The sequence below is a fragment of the Caretta caretta genome, chromosome 18 (assembly GCF_965140235.1).
Source record: "Caretta caretta isolate rCarCar2 chromosome 18, rCarCar1.hap1, whole genome shotgun sequence".
NCBI classification, from domain to species: domain Eukaryota; kingdom Metazoa; phylum Chordata; order Testudines; family Cheloniidae; genus Caretta; species Caretta caretta.
The window spans coordinates 23825823-23852860 of NC_134223.1; the positions used below are offsets into that span (position 1 = coordinate 23825823).

At 43.7% G+C, this 27038-nt stretch overlaps 1 protein-coding gene across 4 annotated transcripts in view; it reads left to right on the plus strand.

Moving 5' to 3' along the window:
- The window catches only part of SLC45A1 (solute carrier family 45 member 1), a 77505-nt gene that overhangs the window by 3287 nt on the left and 47180 nt on the right, over positions 1-27038 (plus strand). Inside the window, exon 2 of one of the 4 annotated variants that reach the window (XM_075120979.1) lies at positions 4992-5063. The exons of 1 other annotated variant lie outside the window; for it this stretch is intronic. The gene's annotated coding sequence lies outside the window, so the exon portion shown is untranslated. Of the gene's footprint in view, positions 1-4991; positions 5064-5516; positions 5620-6542; positions 6567-27038 lie in introns of those variants that run through there. 2 more of the 4 variants (XM_048824979.2, XM_048824981.2) reach the window with 2 other exon arrangements.

Below are 27038 nucleotides of genomic sequence, written 5' to 3' on the forward strand. Positions count from 1 at the left end.
GGAAATAATGTTTTGAAGCTTTATAAGGAAACGGAGTGACAGAGACTAGTAAGAAGGCCAGTTTATGCATAGATAGTAGCACAATTGAGAGATGATCAGACTTCCTGTGCAATGCCCAGTTGGTTGAGTCAGACTCAACCGGTGTTCTTGTTTGCTCCGTGAGAGGCTTCATCCTGTAGGGAGGTGAATTATTACAGTGGGATGGAGTTCTCATACTTTAAACTGTTAAGGGGGAAAAAAAACAAAACAAACAAAAGAAAACCAACATTTTCTTCACTCAGCCTGTGATCAGAGCCCATTAGCAATGACGTCTGACCACATGGAGAAGGCCAGAGGTAGCAAAATTAGCAAGTTCAATGCACACTGATGTTTGTAATAATATAAATTAGTAAATATTCTAAATATTTTATTTTAGAAGGAAGGCTACAAACTACCACAAATTTCTGAACCTACACAAAATGACCAGAAAAACTTCCAAGTTAGTTTAAAATTGTTCTGTTCATGAGCGCAGCACCATTGTACATCTGTCAAAGTGTCCAGAGACAAGCCCATGGTGGACATGTAGCTTATGTTTAATTAAAAAGATGAATAATTTTCATTACTCAGTTTCTGTCAGGATGAATGTGCCATGTCACATGCAGAATTGTATTGATCAGGATTCCTGACACATTGGGGATGACACAGGCTCTAACCCATTGACTGCTTCTGCATTCCCTTCCATTTTGACAGTCACCATAAAGTTTCACAAATATATACGTGACAGTTAGTTTATGGTGTATTGAAAATTAGGGATAGTTAATTTCATGGATATGCAGCCTGACTTTGGGAGGTGATGAGTGCATACAACTCCTTGTTTCAGTGAGACATTCAGACATATAACTGGTAATTGACAGAGTATGTGAACATAAATGCAATAGCCCCCAACTAAAACCTCTCCAACGCATCATCAAGGATCTACAACCTATCCTGAAGGACGACCCATCACTCTCACAGATCTTGGGAGACAGGCCAGTCCTTGCTTACAGACAGCCACCCAACCTGAAGCAAATACTCACCAGCAACCACACACCACACAACAGAATCACTAACCCAGGAACCTATCCTTGCAACAAAGTCCGTTGCCAAATGTGTCCACATATCTATTCAGGGGACACCATCATATGGCCTAATCACATCAGCCACACTGTCAGAGGCTCGTTCACCTGCACACCTACCAATGTGATATGTGCCAGCAATGCCCCTCTGCCATGTACACTGGCCAAACTGGACAGTCTCTACGTAAAGGAATAAATGGACACAAATCAGACATCAAGAATTATAACATTCAAAAACCAGTCGGAGAACACTTCAATCTCTCAGGTCACTCGATTACAGACCAAAAAGTGACAATTCTTCAACAAAAAATCTTCAAAAACAGACTCCAAGGAGAGACTGCTGAATTGGAATTAATTTGCAAACTGGATACAATTAACTTAGGCTTGAATAGAGACTGAGAGTGGATGGGTCATAACACAAAGTAAAACTATTTCCCCATGTTTATTCCCCCCCGCCACACACACACACACACACACCTGTTCCTCAGACGTTCTTGTCAACTGCTGGTAATAGCTCACCTTACCTGATCACTCTCGTTACAACGTGTATGGTAACACCCATTGTTTCATGTTCTCTGTGTATATAAATCTCCCCACTGTATTTTCCACTGAATGCATCTGATGAAGTGAGCTGTAGCTCACGAAAGCTTATGCTCAAATAAATTTGTTAGTCTCTAAGGTGCCACAAGTACTCCTTTTCTTTTTGCGGATACAGACTAACACAGCTGCTACTTTGAAACCTGTCATAAATGCAATAGGTTTCAGAAAGCTGTGAGGGAAGGTATTGTGATGCTAACAGACCACTCTCAATAGTTCAGTGGGCAACTATAATAGGATGACCAGATAAAACGGGGGGGAGGGGGAAGCGCAGCGGCCGGAGCAGCGAAAGCCGCAATATCAGGACAAATGGCATCCCGACTGTGCCTCGGTCGGGACACGGGACAAAGAACTAAAAATCGGGACAGTCCTGATTTTATCGGGACATGTGATCACCCTAAACTATAATGACCTTTTGTCCAAGCACTGTTGGTAACATTTAACCTGCAGCAAAGCAGGAAGACAGCTAGAGTGCCAGCAGTGGGTCTCATGGTGGGTGACTGATTACAGCCTATATAATTTTTAAGCCTATATACCATGGCTGTGCAATGGACAAAGAAAAACTGGGTTGATCTAAACTGATGCTTTTAGTTACAGAACTGAGTGTCTTGGTGTGAGGAATTTTCCATTTACTTTGTGGATTAAAAAAAAAAATCTCTGAGACCCAAACTGAACTTTCTGCTTCCATGGGACCCAACCAATATCTCATGGGTAGGGCCCTACTAAATTCACAGTTCACTTTGGTCAATTTCATGACCACAGGGTCTTAAAATTGGTCAATTTCACTATTTCAGATGTGAACATCTGAAATTTCACAGTGTTGTAACCATGAGGGTCCTGATCCAAAAGGGGATCATGGGGGGTTCCCAAAGCTGTTGTAGGGGGTTTGCAGGATTGCCATACTCACTTCTGTGCTGCCTTCAGAGCCCAGTTCTGAAGGCAGCAGCTGCGGAGTTTCCTGCAGCTGGAGGAGGCTCCTGGAGGTGGAGGTAGGTCCCATCTCCCCAGTGCTACTGGGAGCGCCCCAGCTAGGGGGCTCCTAGCTGCTAGTCAGGGCCAGTGGTGGATTAATTTATGAGCCCATGCAAGGGGCCCTGGACATTTTGAAAAATTAGTGCCCCAGCCCTGGCAGGAGCGCCAGAGCTCAGGCAGGAGCTGTCAGGGACAGCAGCCCTGAGCCCAGGCACCTGAATCCCTGTCTAGAGCCATAGAGTGGGGGGGTGGGGAAGGGTGCGGCAGCCCTGAGCCTGGTCCCCAGGTCCTGGACAAGAGCTGCAGGGGGTGGCAGCCCCCATCCCAGGTCCCTGAGCCTGGACAGGAGCCACAGGGGATGGAAGCCCCGAGTCCTGTCTGGAGTCCAGATGCCCTCAACCATGGCAGGAGCCACTGAGGGGGTGGAGGGGGGGCAGGGAGAGGGAGCAGCAGCCCTGGAGCTCGGGCATCCAGAGCCTGGGCAGGAGTCATGGGGTGGAGAAGGGGGGCAGCCCCAAGCTGGGAAGGAGCTGCAGGTGGTGGCAGCCCCCAGCCCAGGTCCCTGAGCCCAGGCAGGAGCTGGGGGGTCAGGGAGAAAGAGGGGAGCAGCAGCCCAGGCAGGAGCCATGGCCCATGAGGGAGAGGGAGCAGTAGCCCTAGAGCTTGGGCTCCCTGAGCCCGGGCAGGAGCTGCGAGAGGTGGCAGCCCCAAGCCTGGGTGCCCCCTGACCCACAAGATCTGTACTACCCTCACTTCTGCGCTGCCCGTGGAGGTGGGTCTGATCTCTCTCCCCATAACAGCCATGCACGGGAAGGACAAGTCCTGTCCCTCCCCAGTCTGGCTGATTTTGGGGAGCTCAGATTTCATGGGGCAGGGTTTATTTCACGGTCCATGAAATTGGTAGGGCCCTACTCATGGGGACACATACAACTTTCAGTGCTTGAGTTTTGGTCAGTTACACTACAGCCAGCACCTATTAGACCCATGTCCTTCCCAATTGGTTACAGCCAATGGGGAGACATTGAAGCCATGAATGGTTGAGATTCTCAGTACCACCATGTGGGAGGAGCAGGAAACCAGGGGTTCTGAAAGCAAGCACTGGCCTATGTTCAAATCCTTGTTGGATATTGATGATCTTGGAAACCACTGACCTGTGTCAAACCTACTGTTTTAGGGAAAGCTAATGAGGCCCTAACAAGTGGATGGAGTTGCTTTAATACAGCTCTGCTCCTTTCTGACCAAGAACCCAGCAGATAATTATGGGTGATTGTCACAGTCTGTTCCCCAGTTACTGTATTTGACATGTAAGCAGAGTATCCCTGGCTCATTAGGCAGGGTGTTGCACACACAACATTTAATTCACTCAAGGCCAAGCAGAGCACAGCTGTGCAGTAAACAGCCTGCCTTGTCAGTGTTTGGCCAGAACAGACAGTTTTAATCTCTCTCATGAATCATGGTCTCTTGAATTTATTCTACATGTTCTGGAACACACAGTTTTCCTCAACTCAGTCAACTGGACATGAAGCCCAACGGGGCGGGTGGGGGGGGGGGGAACAGGACATAAATCCATTTTCTTTATTAAAAAAAAAAAAGGTGTTTGTGGGTGGTGAGTGGCTTGATTACAGATGAACACTTTGTGTCATTAAAATGTACAGGAGAACCTCAATTCTCCTCCTCAACATGGTCACTGCAAGACACTTGGTGTGGGAGCATTATGGGTTTGGCTACTGCCAGTCTGACTGATGTTTTATTTGTATACCAGATGGAAGAATGACTATTTGTGTGTATGTGTGCACATATTAGGGAGAGGGTAGGGAAACTGCAGGCATGGGAATGTGATAATGATGCCTGCTCTTTTCTCTGAATTGATTCCCAAGGACTTCAGACTCCAAATATTCATATATTAATGTATTTTTCCTTATCTTTACTCATGCTGGTTTTGTGAACAGATCCTTTAGGAAAATAACATTTATTATTTAGTATCTATTGACTTGGACCCTGCCCCAATAAAACAACAGTTTAAATTAGACCCAAACAATATATTAACCCATAGATTAGGGTGCTGTTTTGCAGCAGGGCAGATATTAAATACATACTTCAAAGAGAATAGTGCCTGACCATAGAGTATGAAGACTTATTTGATCATATTGTTCACAAATGAATACCAAGGCCAGACTATCATGATGGGTGGATGAATGCAGGGTTTTTCTAAACTCTAAATCTGTGTAATTACTTCCCATTCCTATAATTATATATGGACTGTGATATTGCAGCCTGAGACCAGGGTGGTCCATGTGCAAAAAACTAAAAATAACATTCTTCACTTAGATTTCCTAAGTTACCTTCAGGATGGGGGCAGGATCAGCGTCTGCTTGTTGGAAGGGGAAAGCTACGGTGTAGGTGAGTCAAAAATTTCAATACTGAGGGAAGATCAATGGGAAGTTGTAGGATGGGCAGTGGTAGGTGCTCAAATACTATGGTGATGAGCATGGTATAGACCAGTGGTTTTCAAACCGTGGGTCATGACCCATAACTGGGTTGTAGAATGGAAGAGACTGGGTCACGGCAGCTATGGTCAGCACCGCTGACCGGGCCGTTAAAAGTCCCGTCGGCGGTGCTGCCTGGCTAAGGCAGCCTAGTCCCTACCTGTTCAGACACCACGCTGAGCCCCGGAAGCAGCCAGCAGCAGGTCCGGTTCCTAGGCTTGGGGGGGAGTGGGGGGCACGGGGCTCCATGTGCTGCCCCAGCCTGAGCACCAGCTCTGCACTCCCATTGGTCAGGAACTGGACAGTGGGAGCTGGTGGGGAGGTGCCTGTGAGCTGCGCAGAGCTGCTTACGTCCCTCTGCCTAGAAGCCGGACCTGCTACTGGCCACTTCTGGGGCGCAGCTCTGTCCGTGGTGTCAGGACAGGCAGGAAGTCTGCCTCTGCACCCCCGCTGACCGGGAACCGCCCAAGGTAAGCCCACACCCCAACCCTGCTCTCCAATCCTCTGCCCCAGCCCTGAGCCCCTTCCCATACTCCAACCCCCTCATACCCAGCTCCATTGGGTCACAGGCATCAACAATTTTCTTCAACTGGGTCACCAGAAAAAAAAGTTTAAAAACCACTGGTATAGACCTCTGTGTGTAGGGTGCCAGAACGGGGGGGGCTAAGGGGCCATGGCCCCCCACTTTTTACCAGAGGTAAGGGTGAACGACAGGCAGGCAGGAGGCAGAGAGGAGCAAGTGGGGGGGAGGGTCTAGGGGGAAGAGTTGATACGGGAGTGAGTCCTTGGGGGAAGAGGGAAGGCAGGGACCCAGGGAGAAGGGGCGGAGTGAGGACGGGGCCTCAGAGGTGGGCCCACAGTTCAGGCGCTTGTGCCCCCCCACTTTTAGGGAGCTTCCATCGCTCCTGTTCTGTGTCATACTTTTGTATGAAGCTAGACCCTTTAACACATGGAATTGTTCACGTAAAATCCACGTCTTCACTTTTTCTGAATACTCAGTAGAAGTTTCTGTTTTTCTAGCTGTACACAGCAGTGCCATATCAATATTATAACAAAGTAATAATATAAATAAATAATACAGACTGAGAAAAGTATGGCAAACTGTGACCAGACATGATCCAGACACATTCCTAATAAAATCCTTAGGGCTGCAATCTCTAGTAATACCTCGACATATGAAAACTGTACCCCCAAATCTGCAATAATTCATATTCTGGGGGGGAGGGGGAAGCCTTCTAGATGATTAATTCATCCTGTTTCAGGTTATTTACTAGACATGACACACCTCTTGGCAGAACCATGAGCACAAGATAACATCCAGTGACTCAGTGATAGCACCAGAATCCCTAGCAACAAGGAGACAATCCTACTGATCCCTAAAGAACCAGACATATTACAGGGCTTCCAAAATACAAAGGTAATATATTATCTGAGCCTGGGTCTAGTCTGCTAAGGAAACAATGGGAATATACCTTCTGACACAACCCCTCTTTGATATTAGGATCTGACCAGCAGTTTCATGGTCTGTGTTTGGATGATGCCTGTTCCATCCCTGTAATGCCAACCCAAAGGATCAAATCAATGCAGAATTAGAAAACAAATCTGAATGGTATAAAATGCTTGTGGTTCTGTACTGTTGGAAGGACATGTCATCATTTACTTTTGCATTGTTTACCCACCTCCTGTGTTTTCTGATTCACAATGACCTGCAAGGGAACATTCCTACACCATAGCCAGGGCACTGAGGTGTAGCTAATTGAGCAATTAAGTTATCAGGTGATGGAAGTAAAAAAAAAAAAAAAAAAAATCTCATCAGCACAGCTAGATGGATTTGGCTAGCCAGCTCCTTTTTGTTTATTACTTGTTATTATGTAACATGCGTGTATAGCTCCATGGGTGCACATAGTTTGGCACAAAGATGTAATCAACCACTCTCAGGTAGACTCCAGCTGGCATCTGGGGTCAGGAGTTCAGTCAACTGACCACTGAGAAAGGATAATAGGAGTTTCTTACCCTATTGTCTGGATTTCGAAAGCCAGTTTTTAAATACAATCCCCCATGTTTCTAATAGAGTTTTCTGTTAGGGGTCGACTTCTGAGGCTGTTGGCATTTAGAAGGGACTATAGTGTCACAGTCTTTTTTCAGTCAGTAGCATTTCACCTATATAAAGTTGCTCACCATAAAGTGTAGGGAAATGGGGAGCTATAAGGTGCTAGTGGATCCACACACATTTGGAGAGGGAAGGAAGGAGGAAGATCAACCCCATGTCAGTGGAGAATGACAAGTACTACCTAGATGACCCATCAAACCTTGAGGCCCCCTCAGTACTTTAGATGGAGGAAATGCAAGATAACAGTGCTTCTGGAGAGCCTTTAAGTCGTGCTGATGGGTCAAGGCAAGCTTCCCTAAGTCAGTAACCGAGGAAACAATAAATGTAAACCAGCATTCTTGGCCCCTTTGTCTGCCATGCACAGGGCTGCATCAACAGCTGTGCAGCAGTGCTGGAACAATTTTTATAGTGGGGGTGGTGAAAGCCATTGAACAAAACCATAAACTCTGTATATAATGGAAACCACTTTAAGCCAGGGGCTGTGACAGCACCCCCAGCTCCCCTAGTTCCAGCACCTATGCAGCTGTGATTATTTTTAAGAGGCCAAGTCAGTGAGGGAACAAAGGAGGGGCTTTCTGGGTTAAAAATGTATGGTGTCTCTGTATAATTTTTCATGAGGGGTGTACTCAAATATTTGGATGGCAATATCTAAACTATATCGTTAAATTTAATCAATCTAAATTTGGATTATTGCTGATTATGTACTATATTTATTGTATGATTTTTTAAACCAAACTTTGTACTTTGGGATAATTTAAGCAATATACCCAGATGTACAGACACTATTTCCTTAACCTATAAAATATACATTAGCTTTAATCACACTGCTCATCGGAACCCATCACTGCTTTGCAGCTTTGATGTAGTTAAAATGCCCAAAGAGCTGGAGAGGGCACATTTCTTACTTAACAATGTCAAGACTGTAGGAAGTCAGGTGGCTATGCATGTGTATCAAATGTGCATGATGCTCAGGCAAGATTTCTGAGGGGGACCAACTTAGATGAAGTATTATAGTATTCTTTATGGTGAGACAGGCAGGAAGGAGATGAAGGCACTAAGAAATTGGTCTCATTATCTGCACCAACTCAGCCTATTTTAGCTTACTTGGTTTAGAAATCAGGCTGAGGGAGTCTTGCAGGACATCTCAGTGTCGATATTTGTCAAACCAAAGTGTGTCCAAAAAAATCATGAGTCAGACCCTCAAAATTCCAGGGAATGGCTTAAAAAATCATGACTTATTTAAAAATAATACATTGTGGGTTCTTTTTATTTACCAGCTGATTATGGAACTGTGCACCGGGGTGACATTCTCAAATTTTTCTCCACAACCAGGAAGGTTAGAAACTTTTTTTAAAATGAAACCTGACAGTTATGTAGTCACACAATTCCTGGAGCTGGGGCTTCAAGAAAGGTGACAAATATTGAGAGACTCAACAGAATCTCAAGAGTTGGCAACAATGTGTGGGAAGATTGCTTGCTTTTTTGACTGGGCTCTGAAACGCCCATATGTATGTTACTTGGGCTTCTTGAGATGCCAACATCAGTCCCCTACTTGTGACCTGTCCTGTCACACCTAAATTAACAATACTTTTCATTTGGAGGGGGATAAAGGGGAGGCATAGATCAGCATTCATGTTACACTCCCCATCAGTATCTGGCCCAAGCCAGCGAAGCTAATGATGCAACGAGTGTGCCAAATTTGGTGGTGACTCCTGGTCACGTGCAACCTGAGGTATGTTCTGCATAATGTAAGATGATGATTTGAAAGGGCCCCAAACTGCTTTGTAAACTACATTTTTTATATTAAACCTCACACTCATGAAAAAACTTCACCCATTGCTGAAAAATTGCTTCCTCTGGGGTAGAATTGGGTAGCCATTTAACATAAACTAACTAACAAACAAGTTTAGGACAGAGTGTAAAGAATGCTATTTCTGATAGAAATTGTTGGGGGGCTTTAGGAAGTCAGAATGTAATTACGCAAATGGGAACTTGGCCACCACACCAGGGCCCGCTAAGACTCCTAATCTTGCTGAAAATGCCATGGAATTTTTAATAAGTGGCCAGATCCTTGGTTTTATGCCTGTTTGAAAGATCATGTCGAGTAGCATTTGCTAGGACACCAGCTCAGTAATGGAAGTGTCACCAATACCACTTAATACGCTGCTTATCAACCAGTTATTGCTGCAGCAATTTATTAAGTTGCTCACACTTGCATAGATTTACAGTGATTAAATTATGTGGTATCATCCATCCCCTGCCTAGAGCACTGAACAAAGAAATAATAGAATATCTCAGCTAGAAGCTATGCTAGGTACCACAGGCTATATTTACTAAAAATAAATTTGTCCTTTAATTGAATAATGTTGCAAAATGTCATTGATAGCAGCACCTACTCCCACCCTGTAGAGTTTAGAAATATTTGCTTTAAACACTGCTTAGAGAATTATAATTAAGCAACACATATCCCAGGTCAAATTTAGCCCTAAAGAAACTTAGAAAAGGGATCATTAGTATATATATTTCAGAATTGTATAAAAATGGTGGTTCAGATGCCGTTTTATTATGTAATAATGGCTGCTTTCTAATGAAACACCTGTCTGTCTAAAAACCCTGTCATCACATTATGTAGGTTCTTTATGTCCAACCCCCCAGGGTTCCATCTGAAAGGCCCCACCTTAAAGCTATAAATTAGAGATCCAGACAGACTTAGACCTTACGGCTAGAATTCCCCAGAGATCCAGATGAAACAACCCCAGAAAGGAAGCTCTTGTGATTAAGGCACTGGACTGGGATATAGAAGATTCACAGATTTTAAGGCCAGAAGGGACCATTAGATCATCTAGTCTGACCTTCTGTATATCACAGGCCATAGAATTTCACCAAGTAGCCCCCTGCATTGAGCTCAAGTAATTTGTTTGGGTAAAGCATCTTCCAGAACGACATCCAACCTGAATCTGAAGACAAACTAACTATTGGAACAAACTACCAAGGAAAGAGGTAATCACGCTCAGTTAAAGATGTGTGCTTTATATCTAATATGAATTAGTCTGGCTTGAATGTCTAGCCATTGGTTCATGTTATGTCTCTCTCTGCTCAATTAAAAAGGCCCATAAGTATCCAACATTTCCTCCGTATGAAGATACTTATATATTGTAATCACACTTTGATAAACTACACAGATTGAGCTCTTAAGTCTGTCACTGTAAGGCATTTTTTTTCCAGTGCTTGATCTGAAATTCAGTTCACACAGGAAAACTATGAAAAAGCAGGGATTTCAAACAAGTCACCAACCTCTGTATCTCAGTTCCTGATCTGTAAAATGGGGCAACAGCACCATTTCACAGGGGTGGTGTGAGAAGTTAATTCATAAATGGGAGGCACTGAGATACAACAGGGATGAGCACAAAGAACCCAGACAGACTGCTCCAAAACTTTGGGATCCAGATGAGACCTCTCCCCTAAGGATTGTACATTTTCTGTGATTCAGTAAAAACATGATCCTTTTGCATTGCATGGTGTGGGAATGTTAGCTGCACTACACAGAGAAATCCCTGAGCAGTCTTTGGAAATGTATGAAACAGCTTCCAAACTCAAACCAGGTCCATGGGAGCTTTTCTTCTAAATCAATCACACTCTCAGAAGTATGTTTATTTTGACAACTCCGTGTTTCCTGCATGTATGTGTTGTACCAATAAAATAAAAACCAGCAGGATCTTAAAGGGAAAAAGGCAAAATACCACATTTATTGTGAATACAGAAAGAATCATAGTAAGCAGTTAGTTATAGTTATAACATTCCATTCAATCTCATATTTATTCACACATTCATTCATTCATACACACACACACACACAGGTTCTGCAAGGTTGTTATCATAGTTACCAGCCTTAGAGTTGCTCATGCCAAGCCACTGGCTAGGTGGCCTGGACATGAGGAGGGAGCAGGGCCTTGTCAGATGCTCATCTGATGCTCCTGGAAGTTGGTTTGCAGAATCAGACCCCGAAAGTTCTCACTTTTTAGAGTCTATTTTTATAGGAATTTCTTCCTATGCCAGTCTATGGGAATTGCTTCATCATGCTGTTGCTGAATCAATCAGCAGATAGCACATTCCTGACGGCTCCAAGATGTTATCTTGTTCTTTGGTTCTCCCATTCTTGAGGCTGTTGGGTGGATTCCAGTCTGCCCTCCGGGGGGGTCCTCTGGTTATTTCCACTTGACGCCTTCTTCAGCCGATGGACACTGGATTCTTAGGCTGGCACCTCCCTGATCATTCAGTTATTATCCACACCAAGCATCCATCCACATACATCCTCTATCTCTATTTTAATCACAATTGTTAATACAACAAAAGGGTGGGGAGTCTCTGGGTGCTGTTTCTGTTGTTAGAGTATTGCTTTGAGTCTCTCTCTCTGTGAATTGCTTTGAGAATAGACTCTGTCTTAGAATGTACTAACACAATTAGCAGCTTGCAAGTTTCACACATAGAGGGAGAGAAACAGTACCAAAAACCAAGAGACCTTTTAATTAGTAATACCCTGGAATTTAAACTCTGGGGAATCAAACTCATTTGTGATTTTAATACAGAACTTCTTTAATATGATCCAACATATGGCCAGCACTGACTTCCTGCATGGTACAAAGGAGCTGACTGAAAAAATACCTTTATAATGATTAAACAGAAACCACCACCTGTATAAGATCAAGCAGACAAAACAGTGCAGAATAAAACCCTCTTATGGACTAGCCACCAAACCATAAGCTAGCAATACCTGTAGGTACATAACTGAATCCTCTTGAAGCACACAGAACTAAATTGATTTCCATTACACTGAGTTCAAGTGCCATGTGTAAGGACATGATTTTGTCATGGAGTTCATGGATTCCATGATTTTAACAAACCTCCATGACTTCCAGGTTGGACAGGCAGGCCCAACCGCCCTCCCCTACTTCCACACAGTAGTAGGGCTCTGGCAGTCAGCCTCAGGCAGCAGGGCTGGGGCTTCAGTGATTTATAGTTTATTGCCAACATCCTGCATGTGAATTTTAATAAGAGTCCCCATGTCAAAAATCTTAACCTTAGCCATGTGTATATCCAGTTGTAACACACTGCTGGGATACCCAGAGCTGTGAGCCACTGTGTTACCTCTCTGACTCAGCAAGAGCAAGTTTTGTTGGAGATCAGATTAGAGGTCAGCTCACTGCTACACCAACCTCCTCAAGGCTCTCCCCACCCCAACCTTGCCTGGCAAGTAACAGAGAACTCCATCCCGCAAGCGTCTCAGATAAGTTTCTTTGCAATGCACAGCTACCATAGTGGATACACAGAATATACTAAGTTGGCTGCTCTGTTAAACAGTCAGTACATCATGGCTCATTAGTTTAACTGGGGTGAAAACACCCTTCCCTTCAAACATGGCACTGAATTTGTTCATATAAAGTAAAACACGTTTATTAACAAATGAGTATGGATTAAGTGATAGCAAATAAAAGTGAAAAGTAGAGATGCTTATAAGCAAATAAAAGTGAAAAATTCACATCTAAAAGTTTAAAACTTAATCTAGCCAGATAAAGGTCTTTGTTCAAGATAGTTTGTTTTACCGAATCTCCTTTCCAGCTTTTTATTGGCCAACACCCATCAGAGATCAAAACACTTGGTTTCTTTGTTTCCGGAGGGGAAGAATAAAGCTCTGTTGCCCCTTGAAACACACCCATTTGATGATGATTCCCAGTTTACAGTTACATTTTGGAATCTATCAGTTAGCCAGCTTTTAATACATTTCATGTTTGGCTTTTAGTACACTGGATGAGATACCACATGTTGTGATAAGCACGTGTAGGATACCTGGGTCTTAAAAGTTGTGTTGTGGGGGCCCCGATCATTGTAGTAGTGGAGATAGGTCTACAGGTTTTGCATCTGTTATTCTGGCAGGGTCTGGTGCTTGCTTTGAGTTGATGTGTCCTGGTCTACGGGGAGCCTATTTCTAATGAGCTTGGGGAGGTGGGCGGCAGATGTTTGAAGGCCAGAAGATTTTTTTCAGGATGTGGTCATAACTTAATCATACCCTGTATGGGTTCCAAGTGTGAGTCGGTAGGTGACAACTATGGGTACATGCTTAGAGGGGGGTTTATTTCCATATTGATGCAGGTTCTCTCAGGGTATTTGGGTGGCCTGTTCCATGATGTGATCTACTTCTCTGGAGGAGAATCAACTAGCATCAATTTCCTGCATACCACAATCAACTTCAAACAATGGAACCCACTATATACACACAAGAAACCCACACATGCCACCCCACCTATCTTCTCAGATCCTATAACCCCCTCAAATATAATCAAGAAATCTGTTATCTACAGCCAGACACTCAGATACCACAGAATATGCTCTGAGGAAAAAGTCTGGGCTATACACCTTAACACTCTTAAAAATGGCTTTACCAAACAAGGACACTCCACTACTATATTAATAAAAACAACTTCTACCATTTCCCCTAAATCTATATAAGGTATAATTGCCAATTACATTTATAACCTTGAAGTAAGTTTACAGCAGTAAATGATTTCTTTTACTGTCATATTCTGGTCCCTTTGAAGTCACTGCCATTAATTCTGATATGACAGGCATTTTGGTCCTTATAGCAGTGCAAGTTATCAGTGTTCCCAGCAGAATTACTGGATAGTCTCAGCAAAAAAAAAAAAAAATCACATACTGTATTTGTTTACAACTGCTATGAAATTAGCAAATGTAATTATTGTACAATCACTTTAAAAATGTATCTGTACATCTGTTAGTTTTGGGAAAGAAATACTAGCTACTATGAGTGATCACAAGATTCCTCAATAATATATGTGAGCAGCCACCCCTCATAATTCAGAAGCATCTGAATCAAGTATTTAGAACATAAGACACCTCCATTATCCCAAAATAAGTAGAGGTTAGAGCAAACATTTCCTGAAGGTCATTCAGCTTCTGTATGTAATGGCCAAGAGGTTTTGGAATCTAAGAGCCTCTTAGCCCTTTGAGGAAACCAGATGGAACCACACATTACTTCCCTCTGATTAAGAGACTACTAGATTTTTTTTACCCTTCTCAGCAGGGGGTTAAATTGGATACAGTTGTGCAACTGTGCTGGGTGTAATTCTCCTGTACTTACTGTGAGCTCTGAAAGGCATGCAATCCTGATTTGAAGACATCAAGAGATGGGGGAAGTTTGCCACTTCCATTCGTGATTTGTTCCAAATGTTTAAAATCACACTCACTGTTAAAAATTCATGCCTTATTTCTAATTTGAATTTGTCTGGCTTTAATATCTAAACCATTGATTCTTGTTATGCTTTTCTACAGTAAAGAAAAAGAGTAAAAAAAAAAGTAAAGAGTCTTTAGTACTGGGTATTTTCCTCCCTGTCACATTACTTCTATACTGTGATCTTGATCTTTTTGTTATTCTAAGAATATTGAGCTCTTTAGGTTTTCCATTGTAAGGCTTTTTTTCCAGCTCTTGAATCATTAGGGTGCAGAGAATAGCAATTATTTTTTCAAACACTTTTAAAAGGTAGACACCAGAACTGTATGCAGTATTCCAGTGTCGGCCTCACCAATGCATCATATAGAGGTAGAATTTACCTCCCAATTCCTACTTACTACTCCCCTGTTTATACACCCAAGGACTGCAGCCATACATCCCCTCCTAACCTGTCTCACTGATGTGCCTCCACCCTGATTGGAGGGATTCCATGGCTATTCTGTCTTTGACCTCTGCGCTAAGACTGCCAAGGTTGATAACTGCAGTGATAGTGGTAGTGTCTGTGCAAATAGGATCAAACTGTAAGAGACCAAACCACTGTCAAGAGGTAATGATTTTCAGTCAATACTGAACCAAGCCAGATTTGGAGGGATAATTTTACAGACCATCTCTTACTCCTAAAGGACAGAAGATTCTACCAAGAAACTGATTACACACCTGTGGATTCTCTCCACACAAAAACAATTTCACTCATCCAGCAGGCTGATTTTAGCTCCTAAGATTAATTATAGCACCTGCAGGATTGGCCTCATATTTTGCATCCAAAGTTCATGGTTCCAATCAGGGACAGTTAGTACATCCAAGCATCAAAATCAGCACATAAGCATTTATCAAAGACCGGATAGAAGATATTTGTGCATTGTTTGTTTACATTAGCTAGCAGTTTACCTGGGGTTAGGAGTTCACGGTTTTGTTATCTGTTCTATTCCTCTTACTCAACAGCTTTGGCAAATATTTACCTGACAGAACATACTGTCCCATTACTTTTTTCTAAGAAAATGCACTCAATCCCTAGAGAAACACTATCTTCGCACATGTTCCACTCTGTATTCTAGACAGTAGAGTTTTACTGGGGAGAGCAGAAAGTGTCTCAGACACGAGAACAATCTCATGCTGACCTAGGTATAGGGACCTATTAGAGAGGGAGTCAGGGAAAAGGAAATATGTTTGAACACTTTTGTTTATTTCTGTTAGTGGCTGAAATTCTCCTCTGAGCTTCTGTGAAACAGTGTGTAGAGTATATTGCACCCTGAAAACAACTGCATGAACATTGAGACTGGTCACCCTAGTATGGACCACAGGTGTGTACATAAGGCAACCAATTTGGTCAGACTAGCAGAAGCAAGAAATCATTGTGAACAGTAATAAACTGCAGTGGAAAGAATTCACTCTTTGGTACCCTGGGTCAGAGGCGGGGCCATGGCTTTGCAGTGCCCTAATTAATCAATGTTCTGTAATGCAAATTGTTTAGGCACTGTTTGTACAAAGCTTTGAAAATATAAAACAGGATCAGCCATTTTTACTCTATTGGGTGGAATTTGCACCTTTGGCAACCCATTTGGTCCTGGGTCTCATGACAGTCCATAACCAAATACACCTATTTTGACAGCATTGTGTCCATTGAGCAGATGTACAGACCCTTATCCTTAGAGGCAAAGATTAGATACCTGATGCCATGGTCTGCCACTCAACAGCAGCCAGATTGGTGCCAAAGAGATTTTTGAAAGAGGAGGAAAGAAAGACACGAAGCACATGCCAGGTAAGTCAGTAGCCCTCAGAAGAGCTCCTATGGAAGATACTTTGGGGAGAGAGTAGTTCAAATCTGCCTTTGTAAGTAGGGTAGCTGGGTGAAGGTGCATTAATCTAAGTGGTTGAGACTACAGCTTTTATAGTGGTAAAGACTAAGGAGACTTTGCACGTATTTCTGCTTCCTCATGAGCTCTGAAGCTAGAGATAAGCACATGGGATGGCTCTTAGTTTATATCCAGCCATGGGAAAAAAGAAAACTGGCCGGTCAGGTTATTGTTATGAGCTTACATTCTAGAATGTATCAGATGTCATGTGGTGCCAGTCAGAAACCAGAACCATGCAAGGTTGACCATCTGCAGTGATGTGTCCAGTTTATTCCCAACAACAACCCTCTGTGTGCAGCTCAGTCTGGCATAGTTACTGAAGGCTCTCTTCCATAGAAGAACATGGGGATGCCTGGGAGAGATTTCCTGCTCTCTCTGGTAGGTGGATGGGAGGAGGAAGGTGAGATGGATGAAAACAGAAACCTTGTTATCAGTTTATTTATTAATTTAAGAGTCTGCAGTTAACACTGCATCATTAAGCTGAATGGCTTCTGTGTCCAGATTTCTATCTGAAAGTTAAACATCTTCAATTTTACAGTCTCCCAACTGCATTCAGCATTAAATAAGATTAATCCAACAAATGTAATGGATACAGTCATCTCAGGAGAATTTGCTGACATGATTTCCACTGACTGTCCTGGTAGAAGGCTTTCCTGTGAAGCACCTCCCTCACTAAAAAGAGTTTGAGCCAGACCCTTGGGTCCAGCCAAAATGCACACAACACAATCCAGGTAAAAAGGTGACCCAGTGCTCACTTGTGCTTCCCCAAACCTGAACTAGCTCTGTGCCAGACTCCTCTGCTCTGACTGACTCCAGCTGCTGAAGGACCCTAGGGGCCAAACCATAGGCCATGATGAACTGGGCATAAGGGTATCCCATGCAAGCTCCTCTACCTAATCTGTGGCCTTCTGTGCCAGAAGCAGGGAGAAGGGTAGCATAGGAACCACTGTGCTGTCTCCCTCACCCAGGGAGCACCTGCACTGAGGTGATGATCCTCATGTGTCCAGTTACATTGGATCTATGGCCAGATGACAGCAATGTTGTCCTCACAAAGCAGCCACATGCCACATCTGTCCATCTGCCTGTCTCTGACAGAGAAGTAATTGTTAGAGATGGCACATAGACAACTCAGTGCTTTATGGCTACACTCTTTCTTGTCACTGCACACTTTGGGACAGGGAGGGGCCAACATCCCCTGCCTCATCTGTCTGAAAGACACACTTTACTAATGGACAAGACAAAGTTAAACACAGAAGAAGTGGACTTTCAAGTTTTTCCTGATGACTGGTGTATAGGAGAGGAGGGAGCAGTCTGAGCCCTGTAATTAAATCAAGTGCTATTGCATCCCATCCTGTAATAGGATATAGATGATAATCTGAGCAGAAATGCATACTGCACTGAGTCAGAAATACAGGGGAATGCTGGGTTTTGAAGGAGATAATTAGGCCCAGGAATCTGGTGGTTTCTTATTTCCATGTTAGAGACAGGGGGTAGGGTCAGCACTTCCTATAGGTTTCTTTGGTCAATAGGCTATTAATCAAGATTCCACTTCTGTTTAAAAATGTTTGGGTTCAGGTAAACAGTAAATTGCATGAGCTTTCACACATAGTCATGCCCCATGTGGCCAGTCAGCACCTCAGTCTGACAAGTTTCGTCCTGTGCAGCACTACACCTTTCCTCCCCCTACCATACTGCTCCTCAAAAACCCACTACCATGTGTGGTACCACTTCCCTGCTCCATGCCACACTTCACTAACCAATTTTGTGAACTTGGCTCCCTGTGCCATACTGCACTTCCCCTGCCTCCAGCCACATGGGCTACCACCTTCCTGTGCCATACTGCATATTCAATTAGGTGATCTGAGAGGACTGGCGTACAGGCTATAAGTTTCTGTATGGGGAGAAGACAGATGACAGTGATCTCTTTAATCTAGCCGATGAGAGCCAATGGCTGGAAACTAGACAAATTCATACTGAAAATGAGACATAAACCTTTAACAGTAAGGGCAATTAACCCCTGGAACAGTTTATCAAGGGTGTGATGGAGTGTCTGACTCCTGAAGTTTTTAAATCAAGATTAAAGGAGTACTTGTGGCACCTTAGAGACTAACCAATTTATTTAAGCATAAGCTTTCGTGAGCTACAGCTCACTTCATCGGATGAAGTGAGCTGTAGCTCACGAAAGCTTATGCTTAAATAAATTGGTTAGTCTCCAAGGTGCCACAAGTACTCCTTTTCTTTTTGCGAATAGAGACTAACAGGCTGCTACTCTGAAATAAATCAAGATTGAATGTCTTTCTAAAACTATATGCTCAGGATCCACCTGAAGTTAATAGGCTAGATGCAGGAACCACTGAGTGAGATAATCTGGCCTGTGTTATATGGGAGATCAGAGTAGATGAGTGTAATAGTCTCTTTTGGCCTTAAAAAACCCTCTATGGATCTATAACACCACTGCTGTTTTAGACGTTGCTAAATCTCCTACCATTTGCAATATTGTCACCAGCTCCAGTCCTCCACCTCGCCTCCTTAAAAGCCCTCCCAAGAACTCACCTTTCTGAGATGCCCTGATGGATGAGTTAACAGCCACTACTTTACATCTGTACAGTCCTGTTCTTTGTATTAATAATAAACAACAAACAAAGATAGGTCCATGCCTGTACTGTTCATGTAATTGTATGGCTGTGACCCTTGTCCTTCCTCCCCACATTCCCTCCATATTATTTGTCACCTCTGCTTGATTTGGCATGTCTGCTATTTAGATTGCAAACTCTGGAGGACAAAGATCACGTCTGTCTCCATAGAATCATAGAATATAAGGGTTGGAAGGGACCCCAGAAGGTCATCTAGTCCAACCCCCTGCTCAAAGCAGGACCAATTCCCAGTTAAATCATCCCAGCCAGGGCTTTGTCAAGCCTGACCTTAAAAACCTCTAAGGAAGGAGATTCTACCACCTCTCTAGGTAACGCATTCCAGTGTTTCACTACCCTCTTAGTGAAAAAGTTTTTCCTAATATCCAATCTAAACCTCCCCCACTGTAACTTGAGACCATTACTCCTCGTTCTGTCATCTGATACCATTGAGAACAGTCTAGAGCCATCCTCTTTGGAACCCCCTTTCAGGTAGTTGAAAACAGCTATCAAATCCCCCCTCATTCTTCTCTTCTGCAGGCTAAACAATCCCAGCTCCCTCAGCCTCTCCTCATAAGTCATGTGTTCCAGACCCCTAATCATTTTTGTTGCCCTTCGCTGGACTCTCTCCAATTTATCCACATCCTTCTTGAAGTGTGGGGCCCAAAACTGGACACAGTACTCCAGATGAGGCCTCACCAATGTCGAATAGAGGGGAACGATCACGTCCCTCGATCTGCTCGCTATGCCCCTACTTATACATCCCAAAATGCCATTGGCCTTCTTGGCAACAAGGGCACACTGCTGACTCATATCCAGCTTCTCGTCCACTGTCACCCCTAGGTCCTTTTCCGCAGGACCTAGGGGTGACCTCCACTTTTTGGGCATCATAATTTGCCATTCTCTACCTCAGACAGCTCCACAGCCTGCCTTGTGCATTCACACCTCTTTTGTGTATCAGCTCCTCAAGCCACCCACTCATGGTGCCACACTGCACCAAAGTGTCACACATTAGATCTTTGCTTGGTTGATTTGTTCAGAGCTTCTCCCTCCAAAAGCTCATGGTGAACATCAGGCTAGAAGATATGCTGCTTCTAGAGAGAATTATCCTTTTGTGCCCTTTGTGTTAAAGCAAAACAGACAGTAAATTAAGTTGGATTTCCCTTATGTGAGATCTGCAGAGTGGTTATGGGAGCCGGATATGAATTAAAGAACATGTTTTCCTTGAACACCGTAGTACTTACATAAAACATTGTATGGCAGTATACTCCCATCGCATTTACTGGATTCTATTAGTGCCCTCTAGTGACTAATTTTACATGCAGCAATTTTGTTTTCAATCAATATTTGTAGGGGCTGATCTGTTAATCCTAGTCTAGATCTTGTGTTTCAATTAGTTTGATGACCATATCAACTTTTCTCTCAGTAGGAAGTGAAGGGTGCTCACTCTCAGATGCTGAATGAAGCTAAATGGGGGTCACTTAGTGGACATCAAACAATTGCATGGAAGTCGCATGACTGCACTGAAGCAAAGCCTAGCCACCTGGACACCAATCTAAATGCAATGCAGCAGGCTCTTGCTGCCCAGAACCCAAGTGGCTGCACAGGAGCCAGGACAAGGGTGGCATGTTTTCCTGAACAATTGCTTTCTAGAGGTTGAAGAGAGGCTGGCATTTTACCTCAGATTGCTCTGGCCTGCGCTGACTGGTCACTGGTGTTTCATGTACTGCATACTGAGTAATAACATGAGGATTCCATATTTCTAAAACTAAACTGGCTGCTTACAGAGACAGCTATTTGGAAACAGACTTCTTGGTGCCTCGTACAAACTCTTCCCTCCTGCAACCTGTGCTCCTCCCTTCAAGTTCTATACAGGTTGCTACCTCTTTCCATTTAAGAATTGTTGTTGTCATAAAATGCTTGCACAAAAGACACTTGCTGGGGCCTGATGTTACTAGTATGTAACTCATCCTAGGCACACAGCCTTTACCGCCATCACGTTGCAGCCTGTTAGGCCTCACAGACCTTCAAGCGTACTGCTCTTCAAACAAGCCTCCTATTTCTGGTCTGTGTTATTGCTGTTGGTGGGGAACTTGCTTCCTGTCTGTTGCTGTCTTCATTCTGTTGGGTGGCATTCTATTGGTCCTTTGCATTGGTCATATGTAAGGATATGATTTTGTCACAAAGGTCATGGATTCCATGACTTTAACAGACCTTCTTTGGCTTCAGCCCCTGCCAGAGCGGCGGGGCTGGAGCAGCAGTCGATAGTCAGCCCCTGGGGCTGAAGCAGCAGTCAGCACCCCAAAACTGTTAGTACACTCCCTTCCCATGTCTGTTCTGATCTTTTCTCAGGCTGAGATCTGGATTTCATGAGGCTGTAGTTTTCTTTTATTGTCACTGTATTTTAAAAACAACCACAAACACCTCACACTGTTCCATGTATGGTCTCAATTGGAAATTGATGCCTGGCCAGTAGATATACTCCCTGGCTCATCTCAGGCATGCCTCTATCCCCAGGTATGATGCATGTATCCCTCTCATGATGTCAGCTCTTATATCTGCTGGAATGACTGCTGAGTCCTCTTTAAACAAATTCCCATCTTGCCCACTCAGCTCATCTGTCACCTAGTAGTAGCTAGTGACCTCCTGTGGCACTTGCTCTTTGCACTCCAGCCAGCCCCGAAGCAGGAATAATTTTACTGGGCCTGTCACACCCAGAGGTGAAAGTGGGCCGGTATGGTGTACCGGTAAGAAGTGGCCGCCAGTACCGGCCCATACACAGCCCATGTTAAAGAGCTGTACTATGAGTAAAGTCTGTTACTGCTTCTTGTCCAGAGCTCTCTCTGCCGGTGATGGTGAGTAAGCACCTCATTCTAATTTTTCCTCCCTCTTTTTCCTACATTGAATTATAAAATAAAACCAAGGAAAGGACACCACACAGAAATGCTCCCAGATCTTCCACCAGTGTCTCCCCTAAATCAAATTTATGTTGGTCCTGGAATTTATAATAACTTCCTGATCCAATAAAAAGTACCATATTTCTACCCTGCTCTTTTTCCTAGAGGGCCAGTGTGGCTATGAACATTTTCTACAGATCACAAACAGAAGAGGAATTCCACCTCATTTATTCATATTCATATTATTCATACTACATGGGCAACAAATACTGGAACAGATATTTACAAACATAGTGCAATAACACAGGCATGTATACAGATAAGGCAAATGAGCTGTCTGAAAGGACAGCTTTTACAGTAACTTGCAGGGGCCCTAGATTTCCTAATCTTCCATGGCATGGTTGAAGCCTGTGCTATGAGGGTAGAAAGGGCAGCTTCCTCATACTGACATAACCAAAACTACAACTGGCACAAGTCAAGGGTGGAGAACTGGTGGGACATATTGGCAAGAGCTTGGTTCAACTGAGTTTCAAAATCTATCTACTGAGTATTCATTTGGGTTATAAGGAAAACAACATCTGGCAGAAGTACAGGCCTCATTAGCTAATACTTCTCAAATATAGCCTTTCAAACATTTATAGTATAATATTATGACATAGCAATAGATTTGACAAAAGCTCTGGTTCGATGTTCTAATATCTGTTTAGACCACATTAATTGCAAAACTGTTATAGCAAGAACTTAGTGGATCAATGCTATTGGTAACAGGATGCAAGGCCTTCCACTTCTAGGTCATCAGTTCATTTAGGCCCAAATTGATCACAATTGAAAGTTATCAGCATCTTAATGCTGTTTAGTGTGGAATGAATTGCTAGGTGTCAGTCTAGTGGACAGCTAAAGGGACAGCTGTCCACATCATAAAAATACCATCACAGGTAGTTAAGCAGTGAATGGTAAAGCCATGCTAATTGGGGAGAGGCTAAGGACCCCTTTCTCGGAATGCTTAGTCAAGTTTCAGGCACTTTGGTAGAATAGAGTGCAAGAAACCTGAGGGGCAACTCTTTTGTGGGTGAAGAGACAATGAACATGCATATTTCACCAGCAGTAAAAAAAAATTTACTTGATAAATTAGATTTTGTTTAGAAATTATTTGTGACTCTAAAGTGGTATAATTTTCAGAGTAGCAGCCGTGTTAGTCTGTATCCGCAAAAAGAAAAGGAGTACTTGTGGCACCTTAGAGACTAACAAATTTATTTGAGCATAAGCTTTCGTGAGCTACAGCTCACTTCATCGAATGCATCCGATTAAGTAAGCTGTAGCTCACGAAAGCTTATGCTCAAATAAATTTGTTAGTCTCTAAGGTGCCACAAGTCCTCCTTTTCTTTCTTAAAGTGGTATAGGAACTATGGGCATGCATGCTTAAATTCAAGCCTGTCATGCATGTTTATCAGAACACTGCCATACTTAACATCAAGTAAACTGCCGTTTCCTAGCTTATTTGGCATAGAGAATCTCATAGAATACTGGCAAGGAGATTTGGTAGGCATGTAGTCAGGTGAATGAGCTTTCAAAAATATGTTACTGCTGCTGTGCCAGATCCCTGCCTGGATGGTTTCTATTTTATGGTACATGAGTTTCACAAATAGAGAAAATGCAAATGAGTAATCGTGAGGATACATTTATTGTGTGACCGTATTTTCATGTGCATTCCATTTTTATACTCAGTCTCTTATTTTGAGAATGTTGTCCAGGGAGCAAATAAGGCCAGAGAGTTCTGGATTTTTCTGGTCAAAAGAGGGGATCCCTCTGGTAAACATTCAGGACAAACATCAGGAAGTTAGTTCCCTTATTTAAGTGCCCTCATACACAATCTTAACTTGCCTGTATACATCTCCTGTGCTGTGGGAGAAGTGCCTTACTTACCTGATGTCTGGGCCTACTTTCAGAGTAAATTTTCCAGAGTTCTCTGTTTGTGAGGTGCTAAAAGAAGTTGATCTGAAACTCAAATGAGGAAAGTTAGCCATTATAATTACCTGAGAAGCCTTCTCCTTTATCTTCCTAATAGTACTACCTTTTTCCTAACTTGTCCAAGGGAGAATTTCTAAATGGTTTATAGTCTAATTATCCAATCAGTTAACTGATGTTGCCAGAACTCTGCTTATAATAAACAGAATTGGGCTCTCTTTTTAAAAGGCGCTTTAATTTTTTTGAGTTGAGGGCTGCATATTTTTGAATTTGTTTTATTTGGAGGGGATGCTTATTTGGGCCTAAAGGCGGGCTGGGCTTATAGCACAGAAATTTTGCTTAATGTCCCGTGAAAAGAACTGTTCTGGTTGCTATGCCATTCCCAAATACATTTAAAATTCTGATAGGCTTTTTTAGTCCCAGTTCAGCACTCTGCTGAAGACCAGTAGGAGAAAGAGGGAGAGAATACCAAGGTGAGACGAGAGAGTCTCATTGGTTGCCAACCCTCCAGGATTGTCCTGGAGTCTCCAGGAATTAAATATTATTTTTTAATTAAAGATTTCATCACATGACAATCTCCAGGAATCTGTCCAACCAAAGTTAGCTTGACAAAGCAGAGCAGCAGTAACAGATGCTACAGAGTTGGTTTAGAATTTTTCAGTTTTTAGAGTTTAGAGTTTTCAGTTTTAAAAATGAAAATGTTTAGTTCTGCCTGAAAAGTACATTTTTTAGATTTTTCAATTAACCAAAAAGTTTGGGAAAAAAATCATTTTCAGTTTGATCTGAAACTAGGGTTTCTTTTGTAATATCTTAATACTAAAAAAGTAATTCACACAGCGCTACTTGTGTCTTCTCTGGATACTAAAATTAAACAGAGGCATCTCAGCTGACTATTCTACTGGCAGGTGATTTACTGGGATTTACAGTCTGAGGAGATGGAAGTATTTCTACCACTCTCAATGAGACTATTTCCTAGACCAGTGGTCCCCAAACTTTACACCTCACGCTCCCCCTTCCTCCTATCAGCACACCCCCCAACCCCCCAGCCAGGGCTGGGAGAAGGGCCGCGGACAGCGGTAAGGAGACTGAGGCTGGGGCCCTAGGCCAGGAGCAGAACGGGGTAGTGCTCCCTAGGGTTGCCAGGTATCCGGTTTTCAACCAGAAACCTGGTCGAAAAGGGACCCTGGCAGCTCCGGTCAGCACCACTGGGCTGTTAAAAGTCCAGTTCGCAGGGCTGGCAGGCTCCCTACCTGGTTCCATGTGGCTCCTGGAAACTGCAACATATCCCTTGGGCTTCTAGGTGGAGGGACAGCCAGGGGGCTCCGTGCACTCCCCCCATGCCAAGCGCCAGCTCCGCATTTCCCATTGGCCAGGACCTGTGGCCAATGGGAACTGCGGAGGCAGTGCCTGTGGGCAGAGGCAGCATGCATAGCTGCCTGACCTATCCATTTAGGAGCCGAGGGACATGTCACCACTTCTGGGGAGCCCCTCGAAGTAAGTGCCCAGAGCCTGCTCCTTGTACCCCCTTGTGCACCTCTATACCCTGCCCCAGCTCTGAGCCCCCTCCCGCACCCAAACTCCCTCCCAGAGCCTACACCCCATCCACACAGACCCCCACATCCCCAATGCCCTGCCCGAGCCCCCTCCCACTCTCCAAACCCCTTGGCTCTACCCCCCAGCCCAGAGCCCCCTCCTGCACCCCAAACCCCTCATCCCCGTCCCAGAGCCTGCCCCCCTACACCCTAACCAGAGCCCCCTCCCACACCCTGAACCCCTCATTTCTGGGGTGAGGGTGGGGGAGAGTGAGCGACAGAGGGAAGGGTGGGATGGAGTGAGTGGGGAGGGGTGGGGGGCAGGGCCCCGGAGAAGGGCCGGGGCAGGGATCTTTGGTTTTGTGCGATTAGAAAGTTGGCAACCCCATGGGGGCTGGCCTGGGCCCAGCTGCACCCCACAAACCTTCCTCCACATGTTCCCCCCCCCCCAATATTTGAATTCTGACTTCATTAAGATCTACTTTTCATTTCCTCTTGTGGCTTAGAAATGAGAGTCCTGCTGACAGAACTTAGGTCTGTGGTGTATTTGGGGAAGGAAGTCAAGCAGTACTTGCACTGCCTGATTCCTTGACAGACAAGTGAATAAGCAGCAGGTTAAAGAAAGTTTGAGCTGGACAGAGCCCCATTATTAAGATGAATGGGAGATGGAACAAAACATATTTAAAATATACATATATATTTAAGAAACGTTATATGCAAATATGGTGTTAATATGAAGCAACTCTAGGATCTTCTTTTGACCAGAACAGTCAGTTCTGCAGCTCTCCAGTGTCCTTAAAGTCTCCCAGAGACTAGACAGATTACATTTTTTTCCAGCAGATTGAGTGTGCAAAATGTTTTTTGTTCATCTGATAGCAGTGCTCTTGTTTCAAGGGCTGAGTGTCTATATTTATAATTCCAGAGAAGCAGCTCAGCTAGTGTATGTAGAGAGACTTATGGTTTAAATTGCCTAAACATTTTCATTCTAAAAGGTCATATTCAGTTAATAAATTTAATGTTTTATCTGTTGGCTGAAATTTGACACACTTGCTCTTGCTTTGATGAAATTTTCATCAAAAACGGCTGAGCCACTTTCTACCAGACTGTATAAAGAAGTGGTTAAGAACATAAGAATGACCAATTCTGGTCAGACCAAAGGTCCATCCAGCCCAGTAGCCTGTCTACTGACAGCAGCCAATGCTAGGCGCCCCGGAGGGATTGAACCTAACAGGTAAGGATCTAGTGATCTCTCTCCTGCCATCCATCTCCACCCTCTGACAAACAGATGCTAGGGACACCATTCCTTACCCATCCTGGCTAATAGCCATTAATGGACTTAACCTCCATGAATTTATCCAGTTCTCTTTTAAACCCTGTTATAGTCCTAGCCTTCACAACCTCCTCATGCAAGGAGTTCCACAGGTTGACTGTGCACTGCGTGAAGAACTTCCTTTTATTTGTTTTAAACCTGCTACCCATTAATTTCATTTTGTGGACCCTAGTTCTTGTGGGAACAAGTAAATAACTTTTCCTTATTCACTTTCTCATGATTTTATATACCTCTATCATATCCCCCCTTAGTCTCCTCTTTTCCAAGCT